Source organism: Oryctolagus cuniculus, chromosome 20 (genome assembly GCF_964237555.1).
Source record: "Oryctolagus cuniculus chromosome 20, mOryCun1.1, whole genome shotgun sequence".
In the NCBI taxonomy this organism is placed as follows: Eukaryota; Metazoa; Chordata; class Mammalia; order Lagomorpha; family Leporidae; genus Oryctolagus; species Oryctolagus cuniculus.
In genome coordinates, this window is record NC_091451.1 from 17580530 (window position 1) to 17602157 (window position 21628).

At 43.7% G+C, this 21628-nt stretch overlaps 2 protein-coding genes across 24 annotated transcripts in view; one reads left to right on the plus strand and one right to left on the minus strand.

The window, feature by feature from the left end:
- Positions 1 to 21628, minus strand: part of LOC108175891 (serine/threonine-protein kinase MARK2) — a 657969-nt gene that overhangs the window by 308598 nt on the left and 327743 nt on the right. The gene's annotated exons all lie outside the window — the stretch shown is intronic.
- Positions 1 to 21628, plus strand: part of SIPA1L1 (signal induced proliferation associated 1 like 1) — a 429087-nt gene that overhangs the window by 161397 nt on the left and 246062 nt on the right. Inside the window, exon 1 of one of the 18 annotated variants that reach the window (XM_070065183.1) lies at positions 7993 to 8214. The exons of the other annotated variants lie outside the window; for them this stretch is intronic. The gene's annotated coding sequence lies outside the window, so the exon portion shown is untranslated. Of the gene's footprint in view, positions 1 to 7992; positions 8215 to 21628 lie in introns of those variants that run through there. 18 annotated transcript variants of the gene reach the window in all.

Below are 21628 nucleotides of genomic sequence, written 5' to 3' on the forward strand. Positions count from 1 at the left end.
GGCTGTGAGTGTATGCGTGCCATTGTTTGATTAAGTGAATACTGCTGATGATGGTTGATTCTTTCCAAGTGCTTGTTTTTGACCTTTTGTTCATTACTTTCTCAAATTATTTAGATTGGGAAAAGAAAAGACTGGCTTATCCCCACTGCCTTATTGTTGGTTGAAAATGAAAATTTTACTAGTTTCCACAATGCTAGTGTGACCACAAGATGAAATTCCTAACCCAGAAACCTTTAATTTGGTGTGGTTTTATGATTAAATTTTGTTTTCTTAGCATGTGGTCTTTTGGTAATTCCAAATTCTTACTGAGAAAATTTTACATTAGTGTTAATAATAATTACCTGTATAATTTGTACCCAGAAGTTTGCACAAGGCTTTTGCATCCATTATCTCATTTAATCCTTGTAATTATCCTGTGAAATGTGATAGGTAGCCTCATGGAAGTTACAGTAAAAAGGTCCAGTGGTTTCTAAAAAGTCATGGAGCTTGTAAGTGGCAGAACTGGGATCTGCCATTCATGACTGAGCTGTGTTAATGTATTCTTTTTGGGGCTGGTGCTGTGGCATGGGAGGCTAAGCCTCCATCTGCAGTGCCGGCATCCCATATGGGTGTTGGTTATGTCCTGGCTACTCCTCTTCTGATCCAGCTTTCTGGTATGACCTAGGAAAGCAGTGGATGATTAGGCCGGCGCCTTGAGTCACTTGGTTAATCCTCTGCCTGCGGCACTGGCATCCCATATGGACGCCAGGTTCTAGACCTGGTTGCTCCTCTTCCAGTCCAGCTCTCTGCTGTGGCCCGGGAAGGCATTGGAAGATGGCCCAAGTCCTTGGGCCCTGCACCCGCATGGGAGACCAGGAAGAAGCACCTGGCTCCTGGCTTTGGATTGGCACAGCTCCGACCATGGCGGCCATTAGGGGAGTGAACCAATGGAAGGAAGACCTCTAGCTCTCTAACTCTCTGTCAAATAAATAAAAAAAAATTAAAAAAGAAAGCAGTGGAAGATGGCCGAAGTGTTTGAGCCCCTGCACCCTTGTGGGAAACCCAGAAGAAGCTCCTGGCTTCGGATTGGCTCAGCTCTGGCCATTGCGGCCATGTGGGAAGTGAACCAGCAGATGGAAGACCTTTCTCTCTCTCTCTCTCTCTCTCTCTCTCTCTCTCTCGCTCTCTCTCTCTGTAACTCTACCTCTCAAATACAATAAATATTTTAGAAATTACTATTTTCCTGTTTTTCTTCCCAGGTATTTATGATGCCTCTCCTTTCAAATACGATAATATGATATAATGCTTTTTTTTTTTTTTTTTAGCCTAAGATAAAATACTTTTGATATTCACTAATATTCTCTCTTGGTGGTGGTATTCACTTACTTGACATTTTAGCTATTCTGGTGAAAACTCTTTCAGTTACTGTTGTGTTAATGGTACTTGAAATTGTATTTTGGTTTATTTTTAACAACTAGAGGAAAAAATTCTTTAGTTTCACATGTGATAACATTTCTCATTGGCTGTTTAGTGAAAAATTCTAACAGTGCCCTGAGAACGAATGCTGGAGTTCAGGCACTTCTTGTGCTGACTTGTGTGATGTAGCTGCCAGGGCACATTTGCGTGGCTGCAGTGAGGCAGTCCTTGGATGCTGTGGGCAGAGGCCAGGGATGGTCCATCAGATGAGATTGACCTGACCCTTCCTGTATTTAGCCTTACATTGGAAAAACCTTCAATACTTGTAAAATTCTTAATGTAAGTACTCAAAAACAACAGAGATAAAAGATATATACTATTTGATGTCCTGAAATACTACGGTGAATATCTGTTTATTGTACACTAGTCTGCCAGCACTTGTGTGGCAATGTGCTATGCTTTATGAATCCAACAGAATATGTCCAGACACAACCAAAAGAATACTTCACATAAAGTCACAGCTCAGGGATTATGGCTGAAAAACTTAATTATTGCAACTCTATCCATCTTATATTATTTTGTTTTATGTATCCTTACAGTTTTGGCTTATTCTTGCAGAAGACTTGAAAGTTTATTTTTATAAAAAGTTTATTTTTAGATTTTAAGAATATTTAAAATGTGATATGATATGAACCCAGTTTAAGTAAAATGTATTTTTCCATCCAGACAACCTTATGTTTTGTGATCTGAAGAATTGTGTAAATTTAAATAAGGATCATTGCTTCCAGCATTAAATCTGGGCAGAAGCTTTCTGAAAGCAACTTATTAGGGTATCAAAATTGCCATCTTAAGTCCAAATGTCTTTTGAGTGGAGACTTACTGGCACTGGGCACAGCACATTTTTAAATCGTTTATGCTGTCCTGACATCTGTCTAGCTTTTGTTTTCTCCCTTCCTCAAGTAGTCTTGAACACATCACTCTCCTCCTCAGCCAGCAACCCCCAGTTCTTCTCTGCAGAGAGACTGCCAGCTTCTCCTCTCCCTCCACTGACCTGTCCCCTCCAGACAGGCCTCTCTAAACAAACAGCAGTGAGAATTTTGTTACTGAGTTGGAGGAGTTCTTTACACATCCTAGATACCAATTCTCCTTTTTCTTTTCCCTCAGTTGGTGGCTTGCCTATTTAGTCTTTTTTAAAAAACAGTGGCATTTGATAATAAAGTGTTTTCCATATGACAAAATATAATAATTTTTTCTTTTATAATTATTACTTTCTGTGTTTGGGAAGTCTTTGCTAGCCTCCTAGTACTGAAAATATTCTGTGTTTTCTTTTGAAATCCTCATCATTTTAGTTTTGATATTTAAGTGTTCTATTCTAAATTAAATTTTTTTCCATGCACTCAGTCCTTTAAGAGAGATATTACTTGTGTTTTATAAATGAATATTTTGGCACTCTGAGAATTTGGCACTCTTGACATTGATATGCAGTAGTAAGTTGCTGTGGAATTTTTGAACCCTTTGAAGGATGATCAAAATGAAGATAGATGTTAGGGCCTATCTGTATATAGCATTGTGGTCAAAAGCCTTTTTTGGGATATTCTTCCATCGTTGTCACAAAGTATTGCTATTAACAAATAAATGTTGTTTTGGTAACTGGGTTCATCCCATGGTCAAACTAGTGGTATCAAGTGCAGAATAAGTCTGCAGTCTTAGTGTGCAAATATTTCATCCCATATGTAGACATGTATTTATGCACAAATGTTCTGTGCAGCTGACCCAGTAGGATTTGCCTGTTGAGTCAAGATACTTAAACATATTGCAGTAAGGAGCTGAACTGCAAAAATTCAGTTGTTCAGCTGTTTAGTTTGGCCTGATCATTATTTCTGTTGCTATGTTGTGGAGTCCATCAGTCTTTACTTCTGCCAGAGCTATCTCTGTTGCTCAAATTTGAGGTGTCTGCCTTGGCACCACCATGGCCAGCATTGTTCATACCAGATCTGAGGCTGGAGAGAATTCTCAGCAATAGGTATTGTTTTGTTGATGGTGTATGTTTTGGGTGTTTAAGCATGCTAGCCTTGTATTAAGTGTTGTCTTTCTCAAGTTATTCCCATTTTAAAGGTGTGTCTGGAGAGGTGGAGGGGGGAGTTACAGAGGTTTCCCAGGATACATCTGGGGACAACATATGGGGAGTATACCACAGTTTTCCAATACATCTTCTGAATGGTGGCTTCTTCTAAATCTTAACGAGTACTTGAGTCAAGATAGGTAACACTGGACGGCACCGCGGCTCACTAGGCTAATCCTCTGCCTGCGGTGCCAGCACCCCGGGTTCTAGTCCCGGTTGGGGCGCTGGTTCTGTCCAGGTTGCTCCTCTTCCAGTCCAGCTCTCTGCTGTGGCCTGGGAGGACAGTGGAGGATGGCCCAAGTGCTTGGGCCCCTGCACCCACATGGGAGACCAGGAGAAGCACCTGGCTCCTGGCTTTGGATTGGCGCAGCGCGCTGGCCGTAGCGGCCATTTAGAGGGTGAACCAACAGAAAGAAGACCTTTCTCTTTGTCTCTCTCACTGTCTAACTCTGCCTGTAAAAAAAAAAAAAAAGAAAAAAAGAAAAGAAAAGATAGGTAATACTACCATACACCCATAATCCAGTGGACTGTGGGATACAGAAGGGGAAAGAAAGGGACTGAGTACTGAAGGCAAGTAGGTCCAAGACCCTGTGTGACGGGCATTTGAAGGTGAACAGGTCAGGAAAAAGCTGATGCTCCCACCAAAGACAGGCTCATTTTGCTTCTGGAGTGCTGCGCATTAGCATGGATGATTGAAGTCCTCTTAACTTGCTGTGTATGGGGGCAAGACTGCCCTTTATCTGGCTGGTAAGTGGAGCCAGTGAGGACTGTTAGGAGACTTGCCCTGTGGGCACTCAGGTTCCCTCCCACAGCGGCTGCCTGCTGTAAATCCTGCAAAGAAACTGGCCAGGCCCCTGGTGGAGTTCCCTCTAAGGAAACATTAGCTTCAGCTGATAACTCTCAAAGAAACTAGGACAGTTCCCAGCCTGCTCTTTATTTGTGGAGATAAACAATGGGCATTAGTAGAGCCATGCTGAAAGCTGCAGTAATAAAACCCACTGTGTTCTAATTATATCCTTTTGCAGGGTTATTTTACATTTTTTAACCCCCAAATGGTGCCTGAAGAGGAGATTTGTACACATTATAAAGTAAATTAAGTGTCTTTTCCTAAATGGGGTTTGTCTTGCTTAGTGTTTCCCTGTTTCTGACTGGAATGGGTATTTATGGTCTTAGGCATACTGGCCAGTTGGTTTTTGAGGAACCATTCAGTATTGGACACAAGAGCCAACTTTAATGGCTTTTGCTAAAAATTTTCTTTCACAACAGTTCTCTCCAGTTTGACTGCATTAAGGCAGACGCTGAGTGCTTTTGCTCTAGATTTCAGTGATAGGCACGCAGTGTAGAGCTTTCACAGGTGGAAGGCAAACTGGCTTGTCCCATGATTCACAGCCAGCGTTCTGGAGCACTTCCTCCTGCTTGGAACAACATTTCTGATTGTCATTTGAAGCCAGCAGTGCCCTTCATTGCCATTCCAGCACCAGGATTTATGTCAGCATTAATTACTTGCTGTGGCCTGGGGGACTCTGAGCCAGCACTATATGTCTGTAAGTGTTGACAAATGCACCATTGGATGCTGTGTTGTCCAAGAGAGTGTTGACTATTATTTTACAAGAATTCCCTTGTTTGTATAGATATCAGGTTATTTGAATCAAGTAATACCTGCTTAACATTTAAGCCTTAATATGTATAAAAATAAATTTCTCAAAGCAGCGTTGATCACTCGATGGTCAAATGATGACATTGACGTTCTTATTGTATAAGCGTTAAACAAATGATTTTGCCGAGTGTAATGCCGAGAGCAGGTGCACTTCCTAATAAAAATGGCACACAAAGTTCAAATGTAAGTGCATTATTTGGAAGCATGATAAAAACCTTGTATTTTGGGGTGACTTTTATAAAAGTAACTGTGATTTGCATTGTGTCATGATTTTTGAAAAAGTACGTGAGAAAGCCTAAAAACTGAAGAAGCCAAAACCAGTGCTTACATTTTTAAGTCTGGTGTGCTATTTGGAGAGACAGTTTCATGTATAGAGGTGTAGTATATAACTCTGGCACTGGTTTATCTGGTTCAACTCTTGCCTCTAAAACTTAACAGCTTTGTGACCTTGGGCAAGTTACTCTGCCTCTCTGTTCTTCACTGTCCTCCTTTGTAAAATAAAGTATTAGCAATAATAACATATACCTCAGAGAATTTTTAGAGGATTGAATAAGTTAGTATGTGAGAAATATGTGAGAATATTTTAAAATGTTTGTTGAAGATGGAATTACAGCTGAACTTATTTTGGTGCCAAAAATTCATCCATACAAGTGGCCAGGGATCTTCAGAAAGTTTGTGAAAAGCATGTATTATGAAAAAACTGCATAGATTTAAAAATATTTTGGCACAAAATATCCTAACGTTTTAATTCAGTTTTATCATGAGTATTTTTGATGCACTCTGCTACCTAATGTGCTTAGCATAGTGCCTGGCACACAGTGAGCGTGTGCGAATCGAGCTGGGAGGGTCAGGAGCTTGGAGGGAGCATGCGCAAGCACTTCTCCTGTAATCAGTTCCAATTTTTAAAACACAGGCCTGATCCATCAGTGATAATGTATGGTAACTTGCATAATTAGTATTGTTCCTAATTTCTCTGAGACATATAAAAGTAATTAAGGTTATGGTCCTTACTCTGAAAGCTGGACCACATTTCAGTCGCTCCCCACGTGGAGATATGTACAAAATGAAAACAAAATGAGAGTGTTTTACTATAGTGTGTATAAGGAGAAAACCAAGTATTTTGTAATAAAAATAGAGAATGAAGTAACATAAAAGACAAATTTCAGTGCTGGAGAACCATAGTATCAAAACCCATCATAGGGACAGGGGTGTTGTGGCACAGGGGCTAAGCCACCACTTATAATTCCCATGCTGATTGCATTATTGGAGGGCCTGGTTAGAGTCCTGGCTGCTCTGCTTCCAATCCCACTTCCTGCTACTGCACACCTTGGGGGACAGCAGTCATGGCTCAAGTTGTGGGTCCCTGTTAACTACATGAGAGCCCCAGGAGTTTTGGACTCCTGGTGTTCTGGCCCTGCCCTCCCTGTTGCAGGTATTTGGGGAGTGAATCAGCGGATGAGATATCTCTTTCTGTTGCTCTACCATTCAAATAAATAAATATTTTTTTAAATCACAGAAAGTCTCAGTTTTTAAAATTTTTTTAAAAGATTTGTTTATATTATTTGAAATTCAGAGTTACACAGAGTGGGAAGGAGGAGAGAGAGAGAGAGAGATATCTTCCATCTGCTGGTTCAGTCCCTAATTGACTGCAACAGCCAGAGCTGTGCCAATCCGAAACCAGGAGCCAGGAGCTCCCTCCGGGTTTTGCCATGCAGGTGCAGGGGCCCAAGTACTTGGGCCATCTTCTACTGCAGAGAGCTGGATTGCAAGTGGAGCAGCTGGGTCTCAAACCGGTGCCCATGTGGGATGCCGGCAGGTGGTGGCTTTACCAGCTACACCACAGTGCCGGCCCCAAGTCCCAGTTTTATGTCTGTGAGACGCATATTATCTACCTAAAAGAAAGCTCATCATGTTCATTGTTTTCTTGCAGGCTAGTCATTCATTTCAGTTGTGTGTCCCTGGTTTTGATTAACTGTCTCCCTTGTTTTGCTCTGTAGCCCTTGTTAATTCACACTAGAAACCAAGTGCTGCAGCCCAGAGTTTCCTGGCTCTCCATCTTCTGCCAGTGGAAAGCTGCAGGGGTGTGTATGATTCTGGAAGGCTTTGAGCTGCCCTCTCCTTCTCTACCTCTCTGAGGCTTTGCTGCATCTTTTAGAGCCCACTGAAGTCTCAGCTCCAAGATCCTTCCCAACCACATAAATTGAACCTTCTTCCACAGCATAACTTTAGTGCTTAGTTACTATTCTGAGGGCCACTGAGTCTACATGAAAATCCATGCTTTGCAAACTATGAAGTCCAGTACAGATGTGAATGGGCAATACTGTCATCTTTCATGCATTATTATTTTTTATCCTGCTATGTGTTCATCATATCATTCCTTCTCCCTTCCCCATTAGCTGAGAGCTAGAGGTCAAAAGCTTTATTTTTCTTAACCCATCCCCATATGTAGAGCAGTCATGGGTGAGTGAACCGAGCAATGCTCTCTGCTAGAAGAAGTGTGCAGTGTGCAAGCTGATGCAGCTCTCTCCCAAGATGCCACGCAGTTAGTGTGCACAAAGGGCAAGAGCTTTTGTTTTGAAGGATGTTGGTGCAGGTTTGTGCTTTACTGAAGTGTGACACAGGTTTCCTTTGTATCCTCATTGTTGTGGAAGATAAGGAAAAGATATTTTGCTGTATGCTTCTTGGGCTGGGGCTTATGGAGACCAGGTGAAGAGATGTTTGTGGAAAAGCTGCTTTGTTAATTTTTTAAAGTATTTTTTTCCTTTAGGTTTAGAGGATTTCTTCCTGTTTTAAAAAATTTATTTATTTGAGAAACAGAGACACACCAAGAGAGATTGCCCGTCTGCTAATTCATTCCCCACATGCAACAACAGCCTGGGCTGAGCCAGGGTGAACCAGGAATGCGGCACTCGTTCTCCGTCTCCCACATTTGTGGCAGGAACTCAGTTACTTGGGCCTCCACTGCTGCCTCCCAGGGTCTGTATTAGCAGGAAGCTGGAGCTGGGAGCAGAGCCAGGACTCAGAACTCAGGCACTCTAAGGTGAGACGCAGGTAACTTAACCGGCATGTTTATCACTACTAGGCTAAACGCTTGTCTCTATTTTGTTAATTTTTAATCGCCTATTAGTCATCATTTCTAACAAAAATGTTAGGGAAAACTTCCTATTGGAATTGGCTATGTTCCTAAGGCATGCTCAGTCCTGACCAGGGGATGGTACAGTCACGTGAGCGGAGTTGGAGCTTAGGGGAGACCTGGCTCACCCTGCCTATCTCGACTGGGCTTGCACTTGTACCTCAGCAGGGGCTGGCGCTTTGGAGCAGCCCTTGCAGTGTGTTCCATATCTTGTTGAAATGATTCCAGAGTTTTGTGCATTAGGGCATTCAGCCTGGGACAGGGAAATGATGAAATCTGTAAGGTGGCATTTCTTCATACTTGTGGGAAACTGGCCTTGGGGAGTTTTCTGGGTGGCTCCTTAGATTACTGCATTTTATGAAGAACCTTTGAACAGTAAATACGAACCGGATGACAGTTAACCAGATTACAGACCTGCAGCTACCCTCACTCTGCTGGAGATTCATAGTAGATTCTGATAAGGATGCATTTGTGAAGGAAGGAAGTCCAGTTAGCAGCACCTGCTTTCTCCAGTGCCTCTGAGATTTTGGATCTGGGCTGCTCAGCTTTTCATTTCTGTCTGCTTTGAATTGCTACCTGGCACTTCAGCAGACTCCAGTCTGGTCCTAGGCTTTTCCGTAACCCATGGCGCTGCCAGAAGCCTCTTGGTGAGTGTTGTACATACCCCAGATGAAGTGCTGCATGTCCCTGATTGCTCTAGATATTTGCAAGAGCTGTGTTGCATCTAACAAAGGAGCGTGGTCTTGGTGGGTGATCATTTGGCAGCACTTCTTGTCTGTCATTGACTGTCTGCATTGGGATCCCCGGGTCCTTGTGACTTTGGGTAAATTATGTTAGCATTGGGTTCATTTTCATAAAGTGAGAGTATCAGGCCAGTATTAAGTGGTCTGTTTGTTATTTCTGAGCTGTGAATATCATGTAGTTTAAAAAGATTTGAAAATTTCCTCCCAATTTCCTAATTATATATAAAAAACTTCTCAGAGGAGCCAGAAATATTTTGGGGACTCTTAGTACCCAGCAGTATGAATTAAGGGCTGTGCGCCAGGGAGGCTGTTGAGGGCCTGAGGCACCGCCGCAAACAAGGCAGGCCCGCTCCCTCCTGCTGCCCCCATCGAGGAGTGGATGTGAGTATAGGAGGCAGAATGTTCTCAGAAGACGTGCAGCAGTGGCAGCTCTGCTGGCTGTGGAGACAGGACAGCCCAGCCATTTGTCCCGAGTAGCTGTGCAGAGGGAGAGGTGGCTGTGGGTTTGGCGAATGCAGTAGGTCCAGGCTGGGGAAGCTTGCTTTGGAGAGATGTTGTCGACAGTATTTTTTGCAGTGGCTGTATGGATGGTGTTTTAAGCTTTGAGACTGCATGAGATCAGCTACTGATTGGATTTAGATGGAAAAGAGAGGAGGACTGGACACTGAGTCCAGGTCCAGCCTTCGGAGGTCTCCTTAGAAGAAGGGGGAGGTCTTGGTGGTTGCTCTGGCTTTGTTCAGCCCGTCTTTGTTAAACACTGCTGTGTGCACTGCTCCTCCTTTCCATGTTGGGGCAACCTGTGTCTGTCTGAGTTGATGTCACACATATGTATATGTGTGAAGGTTAATCAGTGCATTTAAAATGATAATAATCATCCCAGGGTATGAGAGATGGGAGCTCTCCTGAGGTACCTCCTCCTGGGAAGCACACTGATACGCTGACACCCTCATGGCTAAGGGTTGGACAGGTACCCTGTAGGCTCCTGTGTCCTTCTGGGTCAGCTGGCCAAGTTGAATGTTGGTCAAGAGTCAGTTTAATCTGTACCAAAGCCTGCTTTTGTCAGCAGTACTTGTTATTGTAATCATGTAATTACAATTTAATATCTTAGGTAAGTTGATTATGAGAATTATTGTTCTACAAAACCATACTAAATTTGGGAAGGAGCCTTCAAAGGCAAGCGTTCAAAACAGTGCCATTATTAGGTGTGATCATGGTGACTGTCAAATGTAGCTTCTGTAAGAATTTGCAGGTTACTTCTTCTTTTTAATTTTAGAGTTATTTATTTGAAAAGCAGAGTGATAGAGGGAGACACAGAGACAGATCTTCCATCTGCTGGTTCAGTCCCTAAAAGGCCACAACTGCCAGGCCTGGGCCAGGCCTCACCAGGAACCTGGAACTCTGAGTGGCAGATGCCCAAGGACTTGGGTCATCTTCTGTTTCTCCTGGTACATCAACAGGGAGCTGGATCATAAGTAGAGTAGCTGGGACTCTTAAACAGGTGCTCACATGTGATGCCGACATCCTGGGCAGCAGCTTAACCCACTATGTCACAACACCAGAACCTCAAATTACTTCTTGAGTCTTTTGAGTTTAAAAGGGGGAAATTATAAGTTGTGTGGATGCTCTTTTGGGTGTGGGCTGTGTAACAACCATGAACCCAACAGTCAGTCTGAAGAGTATTCATTCATAGAACAGACTTGTGGATGAGAGGTAGAAGGTAGAACTGGATGAGTTAGGAATCTGATCTTCAAACAGGAAAAGAAGAGAGTTCTGCCTTGCTCTCATGTATAATGGCACAGCTATGCTGAGGAGTTGGGTGATCTGATTGAGGGGGTGCGGTGGGGAAGTGCCTCCAGAAGGAGCCACAGCTGTGTTTGCCAAAGCGGTACATCCTTTGGCATGCAGGGAGAAAATGCCAGAACTGCTGGTAAGCTGTTCTGAGGAACAGCTAAAGTTTGCTAACAGGTACTCCTCAGCTGGAGAGTGGGGTTCCATCATGATAAGCCTGTCATAAGTTGAAGCTATCCTAAGTGGATGTACTTAGTACACCTTACCTTCCACACATCCTAGCTTAGCACACAGTGCATTGCAGAGTGCCTTTCATGCCGCTGGTGAGTGTGAGGCTGTTCAGGAGCTATGCTCACTGCCCTGCTCAGCATCAGGAGAGTTTCCTACCACATAGCTTGTAGCCTGTGTATAGCCTGACATTCAGAAAGTACGGTTTCTGCTGGACGCACATTGCTTTTGCACCATTGTAAAGTGGGAAAATCCTAAGTAGAACCACTCTAAGTCAGAGACCTTTTGTTTTTAACAATGGGATGAAACTGAGATTTCTTGGGTCCTCTGTTGGATGATGAGCATCCTCACTGGAACTCAGCTACCTTGGGACCATGGGGGGCAGTGCAGAAGTCCCTCACCCCCTGGCTGGCTTTCACCTCGTGATGTGCTCAGCATCAAAGATGATGTTAACTGGTTTTAATAACAGCTACAGCTACAATATTGACACCTGGCTGTAAGAGAGTCCTACAGATATGCATAGGTGGAAGGTAATGTTGATAATGCAAGCATAAATGAGCTGTAAACATTTGGCAGAGCTGAGAGTTCTCCTAATACAAGCTGTTGTCAGCCATGAATTTAACTGAAAAGTAAATTTTGCTGAAGAAAATATAATACTCCTTTTATGGAGGTATTGTGCTCTTAGAAATATTCTGCAAAGCAGGGGTCTTTCTGTTGATGGCCAAGAGAGGAGTACGCTGTGCGACCCTGTGAATGGTGTCCACCTGGCGTTGCTGCCCTTTCACCTAGGTTTTTTTTTTTTTTTTTTTCTTTCCCCCATTAATTTGTTGGAGAGGGTTGGTAGAGTAATCTCAGTTCAGCCCTGTGACTGTTTGCGTGGGGTCCTCTGTGCCTTGCACACCCTGGTCAGTCCCACTGTCAGGACCCTGACTGTGAGACTCCTTCCCCTGGCTCGGCATCAACAGGCTTCACATGCTAGCATCCAATTTTCCTTTTCTTCATTTGACTATTTATAGTTACATTCTTAGTCCTGCTTTTTCAACTTGCATTTTTGCCAGTAGGCATTGCTAATATATTCTGTCCTGAAAAAAAACTTAAATTTTGGTCTCTAAGTCATGTAAAATGAATGAGTGTTCTTAAAATTATGCATTTGTGGGTGTGTGTGAATGTGTGGAATGCTGTGCGTTGATATTATTTTAAATGCAACGTGTCTTTGCTGGCCACGAAGACTAACAGAAGTAATAGCGTCTTGGGCCATGGAGAGGGAGGCACTGCTGTGCTGTGAGTAGCCTTCTGGCACCTCCTGCCCTTTGGATATCTAGCAACAAGCAACAGGGCCCAGGCACGTGAGCGTGCTGCTGCAAAGCCATTACTGTTAAGTATGTGTCTAATAGGACCCCAGGAAGGCCCGCTCTAGAGTGATGCAGCTTATACTCCAGGTTTGCACTGTTGGCTTCCAAGCAGGCTTATGAAGAGCTCATCCATTCCTGAGACTGTTCGCAGCAAGCCAGAACACCCGAAGCAGACTGTCCCATTTAAAAATAACCAAGCCCTCCTGATGTTTGTAACAGAAATATTTTTGTATTAAATTGGTGAAAACAATGTTATCTGGCGTGTCTTATCTCCCTCTCATTTTAATTTATTTTAGTTGGCAGTGTTGGTAATGAACTAGATAATGTCAATAAAAAGTAGGATTTCCCAGGAGTGTTAGAACACAATAGTCACAGTCATTGCTGCCACATTGTGTCAGTAGTAGTGGGAGAGGAATTTTTCACCTATCTTGATGTTTTAGTGCTGGGAACTTTGGAAAAATAGAAGGTAAAAAAAAGTCAGGTAACTTTTAGAAGTTCTTGTCTGTGACATTCCCTTTCAGAGCATCACATTTGTGATTGGGGCAACTGAATGGCCCGTGCTCAGAGTGCCAGAATCCTTGAAAAAGGGACAGTGGGCTGAGGACAGCATGGCCAGCAGCCATGCTCAGAGGAGCTGGAAGACTGGCATGTTGTGACCAAGAGGTGCCTCAGAGAATGAGGCTCTCAGCATTTGAACCTGGGTTGGGCCATTTCACATTAGTAGTGCCCCCGAGGGGGTGGCAGCCATTGGTCCTTCTGCTCACTCCATTGAGGAGAGCGCCTCCCTGGGGTTTCTGAGAGGCAGGGTCGGTGTTGGGTGCACTGAGCCGCTGCCACAGCCCTAAGCGCGAGCGCTTTCCCTAAAACTGCTTTGCTTCTGTGCACATGCTGGGTGAGTTTTGAAGCCAACTGTGCACTTCATGCCTCTTGTTGAAGTGAGGAGTGCCTGGGGATAGAGATGGTCCTACTTGTTCTTGGAGGCAAAGTGTCTCCAAGCTCACCTATCCTTTCCCTGATGACTTGCCTGCTAGAACTGTTGGGTTCTGGAGAGTGTGGCATGCTAGCCCTTAAACAGTGTCTTTGTGGCCATCCAGGTAATTTTGGAAAGAAATAATTTTTTGTGTAAGCTCTGAGATCAAATTTCCTTTACTTGGGTGTGGATGTCCAGTTCTCCCTTGAATTGCTTTTGCACCTTTGCTAAAAGCCAGTTGATTGTCTTTCTGTGGGAGATCCTAGCTCCTCTAATCAGAGAGGAAGTTTCTTTTCCTTCTGAGGTTGAGGTGACTGTGGACCTGCTGTCACTGCTTGTGTTGGCCTAGGAAGCAGGAGAATGGGGCAAGGGGAGAGAAATGGAGGATTTCTGCCACCTCTCTAGGCTTAGGAATCCCCTTTCCTGTTCCTCCAAATGGGATGCAGAGGATTTGCTCCCTCTTTCACATCTTGGTGCTCCCTTCTGGATGTTGGGCTACCTGGAGTCCAGGCTGGAGTTCTGGAGGGCTAAGCGGGAACACTCATGGCCAGTTTGGTGGTAGGCACATTGTGATTCCATGTTCTTCTCTGCTCAGCCTGCTGTGGTTTGCTCTGTGGAGTCCTTGCAGAGTTGCTGCAGTCTCCTGTGTAGGTGTCCAGCTGACTTTAAGGGACACACTGGCTGGGGTGTTGGTTCTCTCATGTCACCCGGAGTCACTACACCTCTGTGTTGTTTTTAAATACAAAATTTGGAGTAGTGCTTTGGGAGAGTTACTTACACCTTGAAATGATAGGTATACAGGTCAACTTTGTGGACAGTTGATTCTTAGACTTTTTTTTCCTAAGTGGTCATATTCTGTTGTCTGAATTGATTTACAGTGTATAAAATACAAGAACAAGGTAGAAAGCTTTCAGTTTTCTAGAAATCCTGTGACTCTTCTCTTGCTTTTCCTAACCAAAAAAGCAAAACAAGAAACAAAACAAAAACCATGTTAGTTTCAGGTAAGTATTTTATACCATTTGCATGCTTTCATCTTTTGTTACACCGAGAATTGTCTGATTTCAAGCCCTGAGTAACCTGAGTTAATTGTCTTCTTTCTGAACCCCTACACAAGCTGTAAGAGGAAGCAGAGAGCACAGGGAAGTTCAAAAAGAGAATTTAATGATTAACATATTCATTCTCTACTGACATTTAAAAAATGTCGGCTAAATATAATTATTTAGACAGCTGGTGAAAAACAAATATAGTTCAGTGGATTCCTAGTGGAAACAGCTCCATGGTCTAGAAATTAACAAATTTATTTTGTCATTATTTATCAGTAGAAAATCATTAAAAATTAGTGAAGGGGGGAAAACAGCTGTAGGTGATCCTAACACTCCTGAAATACACCTCAGGAGGCCACTGTAATGGAGTCTCTGCAGGGTATGAGGAAAGACAATTAGGAAGGCTACGCACAAGGTAATTGTGAATAATTCACTTGGCATCTAAGTTACGGAAAATGACAGTGCAGTGCAAAGAAGGAATCCTGTGATATTCCCATACGGATGTATCACAATGGTAGTTAATTGGAATTTTTTATGCTTTCCAGCTCTTGTTTTCCACAAAGTTGATTAAAGTGCTGTGAAATCCGTTGGCAGCTTATGTACTTCTGTAAGGGAGTGAGGCACTTAAGGGACTGAGGAATGGTGTTAACATCCTGTCCGGATGGACATTTGTGCCTGGATGTTCATGTTTATACACATTTTTGTTTGTGAATGTTGGGGCAGAAGCCAGCCCACATCAGCCAGGCAGCTTGTGTGGTATGTTCCCTTTTTATGCACACTTTCAGCTGACAGCTTGGTGCAGAGAAGGTCCCTTCATCAAGCCCACGGAGCTGTTTTAGGGTTTTAGGCCATGATCATGCTGAAGTCTTCAGGGAGGAAAAGTCTTTAAAGTGGCTTCAAATTGAGGGCTAATAAAACTTTATTCTTTACTTAAATCTAAATGCTTATTTTAGATAGCCGTTTGCCCACACCACACATAGAAATGATGAATGTCTGGGATTCAGTTTTCCTCCTACAAATAGTAGTTGATTATAATTAGAGGTGGGTGTGAGAATGGTGGTAGGGAATTCATTCGGAAGTTGGCCTGTTGCTCTTTGTGAAAAGGTCTCCTATTACCCTTTTGGTTGCCTCATATGTCATGAAAACTTAAAACCAGACCACGTTATTCTATTCTTCTGGAGCTATTGGTAATTTTCAAATGGAGAACCTCTACTGAAATAAGGGAGACCCGGCTTGTTTGTAATAATTCCTCAGAAGAAATTGTAACAGCTTGGACACTTAAAATGTGAATTCTGTAGCCATCTTCACTGGACTACTGGTTTACCATCTGATTCCGTCTCTGTGTCCAGTTCATTTTCCTCCTTGCCACCAGGGTTTCGGAACAGAGCTTTCTAGCCATATTATGCTCCTGCTTAAGACACCTGCTGGCCTGTCAGAGGAGGTCCAGGATGGTCCTCAGGGCCTTCAGCACTGGGCAGGAAGCCTTGTCGTCTGGCAGCTGCACCATCAGTGACCCAGCCTTGACCTTCCTACTTGTGATGCACTGGGTGCACTCTCAGCTCAGGGTCCTTCTGCACACTTCAGCCCCCCATTCTCCACGTCCTCATCTGTAAGATCTTAGTCAAGCAGTCTTCCTGGACTAGCTGTGCTGCTGCTGACTTCCATGTGAGGAAGCTATGACTCCTGGAGAGCAGCAGACCATGTTCATGATCTGTGAGCCTCCAGCTTGACACAGAAGTGACACGCCGTGGACACTGCCCTCACTGTGGCTTCATGCAGCGCTGGGACCTGGTGGAGCTGCCTTTTGCAGTGGTGAGATCTCACTCCAGGCATTGGATGTGGAAGCTGAGAGGACTCTTCCCCAGCTCTTCTGCCTCTCATTTTGTTTGATGCTTTTAGTTTGGTGGCCTTTTTTAAAAGAAATTATTTGAGAGGCAGAGAGAGGGAAAAAAAAAAAGCTCCCAGTCCCCTGGTTCACTTCCCAAATATCTGCAGTGGCCCTGTAGCCGGGACCGAAGCCAAGAGCAGGGACCTCAGCCCAGGTCTCCCATATGGGTGACAGGAACCCGATTTGTTGAGCAGTCACCTGCTGCCTGCCAGGGTCTACATTAGCAGGAAGCTGCAGTCACAGGCTGGAGCCCAGTACCTAACCCAGGCATTCTGATATGGATATGGGATGTGGCTAATCTTAAGTGCTAGGCTAAATGCCAACCAGCTTTTTTTTTTTTTTTTCCTTCATTTTGTTGTCTTTGACACTCAAATAAGTAATCCACTTACTTGAATATTTAAAACCTCTTTAGTGATTGATGTCATAGTAATACTAGGAAATGTCTAGTATTTCCCACACATTTTGCTGGGTTCTTTTTGTGTATTAGCACCAGGTTTTCCAGCAATGGGAGGAGGGCATGATAGCATTGTTTTCATTGATAGTTTTAGGAACTGAGGCCAGAGAGAGGTGAATGAGTCTGCCCCAGGTTTCTCCTGCAGTTAGTAATTGTTAGAGCCCAGCCTGAAGTCCATGTAGACTCTGGGTAGTCTATGTTTCACCGTTTGACTGCACAACTTCACCCAAAGAAAGCTGATGTTTGTGCAAAGGTCATAGTTATCAAGTAATAGTTATCTGACCACATGCTCATTGTTGGTTTGGCAATAACATTTTAAATAAGAATAATTATTTTTTTGAAGAAAAACCAGTTAAAGCTGAAAATAGAATTATTTCTGTTTAGAATCTTCATTTGCATTTTGTTTTTAATTGGAAAAAAATCCCTGTGCATAGAGTAAAGCAGAGAAAGGTGACCCTGATTTTTCTACATAGTCATTCTCTGATTCTGTTCAAACACATGCATCTCTTGCCGCCCCCTCATCCCAGCCCTGTAGAATTATTATGTTTATCTTCCACATAATCTGTTGTCCATAACCCTTTAGCTATTTTCGGGAAGAAGAAGGTGGAGGGCTACAATAGCATTTCCACAAAAACAAAGTGATGTGTGTCACCTGTATCAGGTGTGTTTGCTGTAAAGCAACTCTACCTTTCAAAAACAAAGTGACAGAGATACCAGCTGAACTAAGAATGCCATTACAGTGGCTGGCTCTGTGGCGTAGTGGTTAAGGCCGCCACCTCCAGTGCCAGCATCCCATATAGGCGCTGGTTCAGGTCCCAGCTGCTCCTCTTTAAGTCCAGCTCTCTGCTATGGCCTGGGAAAGCAGTAGAAGATGGCCCAAGTCCTTGGGCCCCTGCACCCACATGGGAGACCTGGAGGAAGCTCCTGGCTTTGGATCGGCGCAGCTCCAGCCATTGCGGTCATTTGGGGAGTGAACTAGCGGATGGAAGACCTCTCTCTCTCTCTCTTTCTCTCTCTGTCTCTCTCTGTCTCTGTCTCTCCTTCTCTCTCTGTGTAACTCTGACTTTCAAATAAGTAAATAAATCTAAAAACAGAATGGCATACATTTAAATCCCAGTGATTCTATGACAGCAGGTAGTGGCAGCCAGAGACTACTCTAGGTACTGGGTCCACAAATTCACTCTTAGCTGTTTGCCTACCTTGTGGACATAACGCTTTTTGTAAATAGCTTCTGTTGGTTGTGGCATTGATGTTTCACATACTGGTTTCTCCGACACACTGCCACAGAGCTCTTTCTGCTAGGATCCACTTCAGCATGAAGAGCGGATCCAATGTTTCCAGAACTCTATGTCTTTTGTGCCCAAGGAAAACACAGAATAATGTTTGTTTTGATTTAAAATAATGTTTAATAATCATGCACACGTGTGCTTTAGATAGCGGATCATGACGTGTGTTAATGCTGTAAATCTTAACCATGGGTACTTGAGTTAGTTCCTAGCATCTGTCGTCAGTGCTGGGTTTGACTGTTACGAAGAGGGCTCTGCTGAAACAGGGTTAGGTCTTTTCACATAAAATGACAGTTGGGAAACCAGTGAGGGGTGGTGGTTCTGTCGGGTCGACTGGGAGGGACTTGGGCTCCCTGTGGCTCTCAGCGTGGTCCTCAGCACCACAGGCCTCGTTGGAGCCCCAGCCAATATGTCTACAGGAGTGGGGGAAGGAGAAGCGCAGCAGGCATTTTCTGGAATCTCCACCCATTGACTTCTGCTCGAAACTCTTGGGCCACCACTGACTTCAAGAGGATTCAAGTGTGGTGTTTAAGTGGGCACGCTGCCAGCCCAAATACAACTGTATTTCTGTTACTGAGAAAGACGGAGAGGGGAATGGAAATTGAGTTTAAAGAAGTTGACTCTCCGCCATCAAATATAAATTTTATTTTTTAAACCATGTATCTGCAACTAGACTTCCAAAATTCAGAGGGAAGTGTGTTGTTTAGGTATAAAGAAATATTTCAGCTTTGGGCAGATTTTTTCCAGTTCATTTCTGTGCTTTTGTAAAGTTCTTAGTGCATTTTTATTACTCTTCAATAAGTAATCTTATGAAACTATAAGTATTAATACCCTGGACTTAAAATTATAGTAGGATGAATATTATTTGTCACAGATTCAGAAATTCCTGCATGCTTCTCCTGAAGGTACATGCTGCAGGAACATTTCTAACAGATGATCAGGTCTTTCTCGTGAACCCACCCTTTAGATTATCAATCTGGAAAGCCCCATCTCTAACTGGTTAGAAGCTACTTTGGAAACTGCTTAACCAGTGCAGTACCAAGTCTGCTGTTCTCTTATGATTCACTGTGTTCTTTCTTGGCTCTGGATTTTTCTACCTGCTAAATCTTCTGCGTGAAAAGTTTTCTCTCTATCTTTCAGGTTTCATTTTCTCTGCTCAGCCTTTCTGATTGCACATACTATCTTGACTGTTGACCCCATTGCCTAGCTGAGTGGCTCAGTGGTTTGGCTGCCCCTACTAAGTGTCGTGTGGTCTCTGCTCAGCACGTCACAGGGAGTACAGCAGTGATGTATGAGATGGCCCATGTGAAACAACAGCGTCCTATCCTCATGAGACATGCAAGATGTGTATCCATCACTCTTTCACATTGCATTGCAACACAATTACTTCTATGCTTTTTTAGTGTTAAATTCTTTGAGGGAAGTTGCTGTGTGCTTTGTTTATTAGCTCTGTTCCTGGCATCTGTGCAGGGTGTATGTTGTGTTGTAGGTACTCAGTAAATATGGAATGAATGAGTGACTGTGAATGAGTGAGCAGGAAGAAGAAAAAGAACGACAAGGTGTGGGTGTTTGGTGTAGTGGTTAAGCCACCACCTGGGACGCCTGCATCCCACATCAAAGTCCCTGGGTTTGAGTCTTGGCTCCTCTATCCATTCCAGCTTCCTGCTAATGTGCACCACAGCAGGCAACAAGTGATGACTCTACTGCTTGGGTTCCTGCACCCTGTGTGGTAGATTCCTGGCTCCTGGCTTTGGCCAAGTCCAGTCTTGGGTGTTGCAGGCATTTGGTGAGTGAACCAGTGGATGGATAATGTCTGCCCTCCCCCCTTCCCCAGCTCCTCTATTTCAAATCAGTAAAATAAATTTTAAAAAAAGAAAGAGAAAGGCTAGAGCTCTCTAGTGTCACAATTTAACTGTACCCAGCTCTTGAGGGCATGAGGCAGTGAGATATGTAGATCTTGGATGTACAGTGAGGTGCCTCACCTTCAAGGGACACCATTTCCCCCACATTCTGTTCTGCTAGATCTCGTACAGATACCATGGCATGATTCAGAACTGCGGACTGGCTGGTCATTGGAAGACTGTGTTCCTTTGCTCTGAGTGGTTCATTCTTGACTATCTACTGTATGCTGGGTAAGCCAGAGTAGTCCTTGTCTTTAGGTTTTTATAGGGCAGTGGATGAGACACCCCCCTTCCCCCCCATCCACGCCGTCTGCAATGTGTAAATGTTCATGTTGTAGATAAAGGGATGAGCAGAGAAAGGGTGCATGATTCTTCTATTGTGTTTCTTCTGTCAGAACAGTAACTTATCTTTTTGGAAGCTAAGTGCTGCTGTTCCTTAAGCTCTTTTCTTACAGAAATCTTAAATCTTTTTTTATGTTCATAAGTTTGAGACATCAGACTGTTGCTGCATTCGTGGTAATTGTTTACAGTGTTTTTGAGCACTACTGCCCTGGATGTGACAACACTAGAATACTGTGTAAGCCTTCTTTTTGAGTGCTTTGTATGCACCCTTCAGCTGATTGATAGGATGGCTATCAGAACATTAGATTGATGCTACAAAAAGTGGAAGGAGGGATGAAAAAGGATGAAATTGTAAACAGCTTCTTTCAAACAACTTGTTGCTTAATTTCCTCAGAACACAAAGCTTATTTATATGGACTTACCTTGCTACAAGAGAAGCCTTGGCCGGCGCCGTGGCGCACTAAGCTAATCCTCCGCCTTGCGGCGCCGGCACACCGGGTTCTAGTCCCGGTCAGGGCGCCGGATTCTGTCCCGGTTGCCCCTCTTCCAGGCCAACTCTCTGCTATGGCCCGGGAAGGCAGTGGAGGATGGCCCAAGTACTTGGGTCCTGCACCCCATGAGAGACCAGGATAAGTACCTGGCTCCTGCAGTGCACCGGCCGCGGCGGCCATTGGAGGGTGAACCAAAGGCAAAAGGAAGACCTTTCTCTCTGTCTCTCTCTCTCACTGTCCACTCTGCCTGTCCAAAAAAAAAAAAAAGAAAGAAAGAAAAGAAGCCTTCAAAGTAGTCTTCTATTTAGGTGTCTTGCTTCCTTGGACAAATTGAAGATTCTTGTGGGAGCTAGAAAGGAGTGTATATTGGGTAGACAAACAGCCTCAATGAAGTGTCTCTGCAAGGTGGACTCAAAGCTTTTGTTACAGGTGCTCTGGTTTCGTTTCCCATGGCCTATAGTTTGTGAGTCTTAAAATCAGATTGATCTTTCACATATCTAGAAAATAAAATATTTGGATTTGCCCTGCTGCCTGAATTCCAGCGTTTGCCTGTCATTAGGGCCAGTGGGCGAGGCCAGGCTTGCAGGCTAATGAGGGAAGGGAGGCTTGCTTTGGGGCACCCATGTTTACATATGGGCACGTCTAGTATTTTTACTTTCATTGCTGATAATTAATAGTTTAAGTGGAATTCATCAAGTTACTGTTACTTTGTTTTACAAGAATACGTATGTAATGTTTGTATTTCTGTCTTTATGGATGTCTTTCCAGAGATGCTTTTTACTGTTTCATCTCTGTCCTGATGGTGATTTTCTTAATGTGGATTTTAAAATTCATA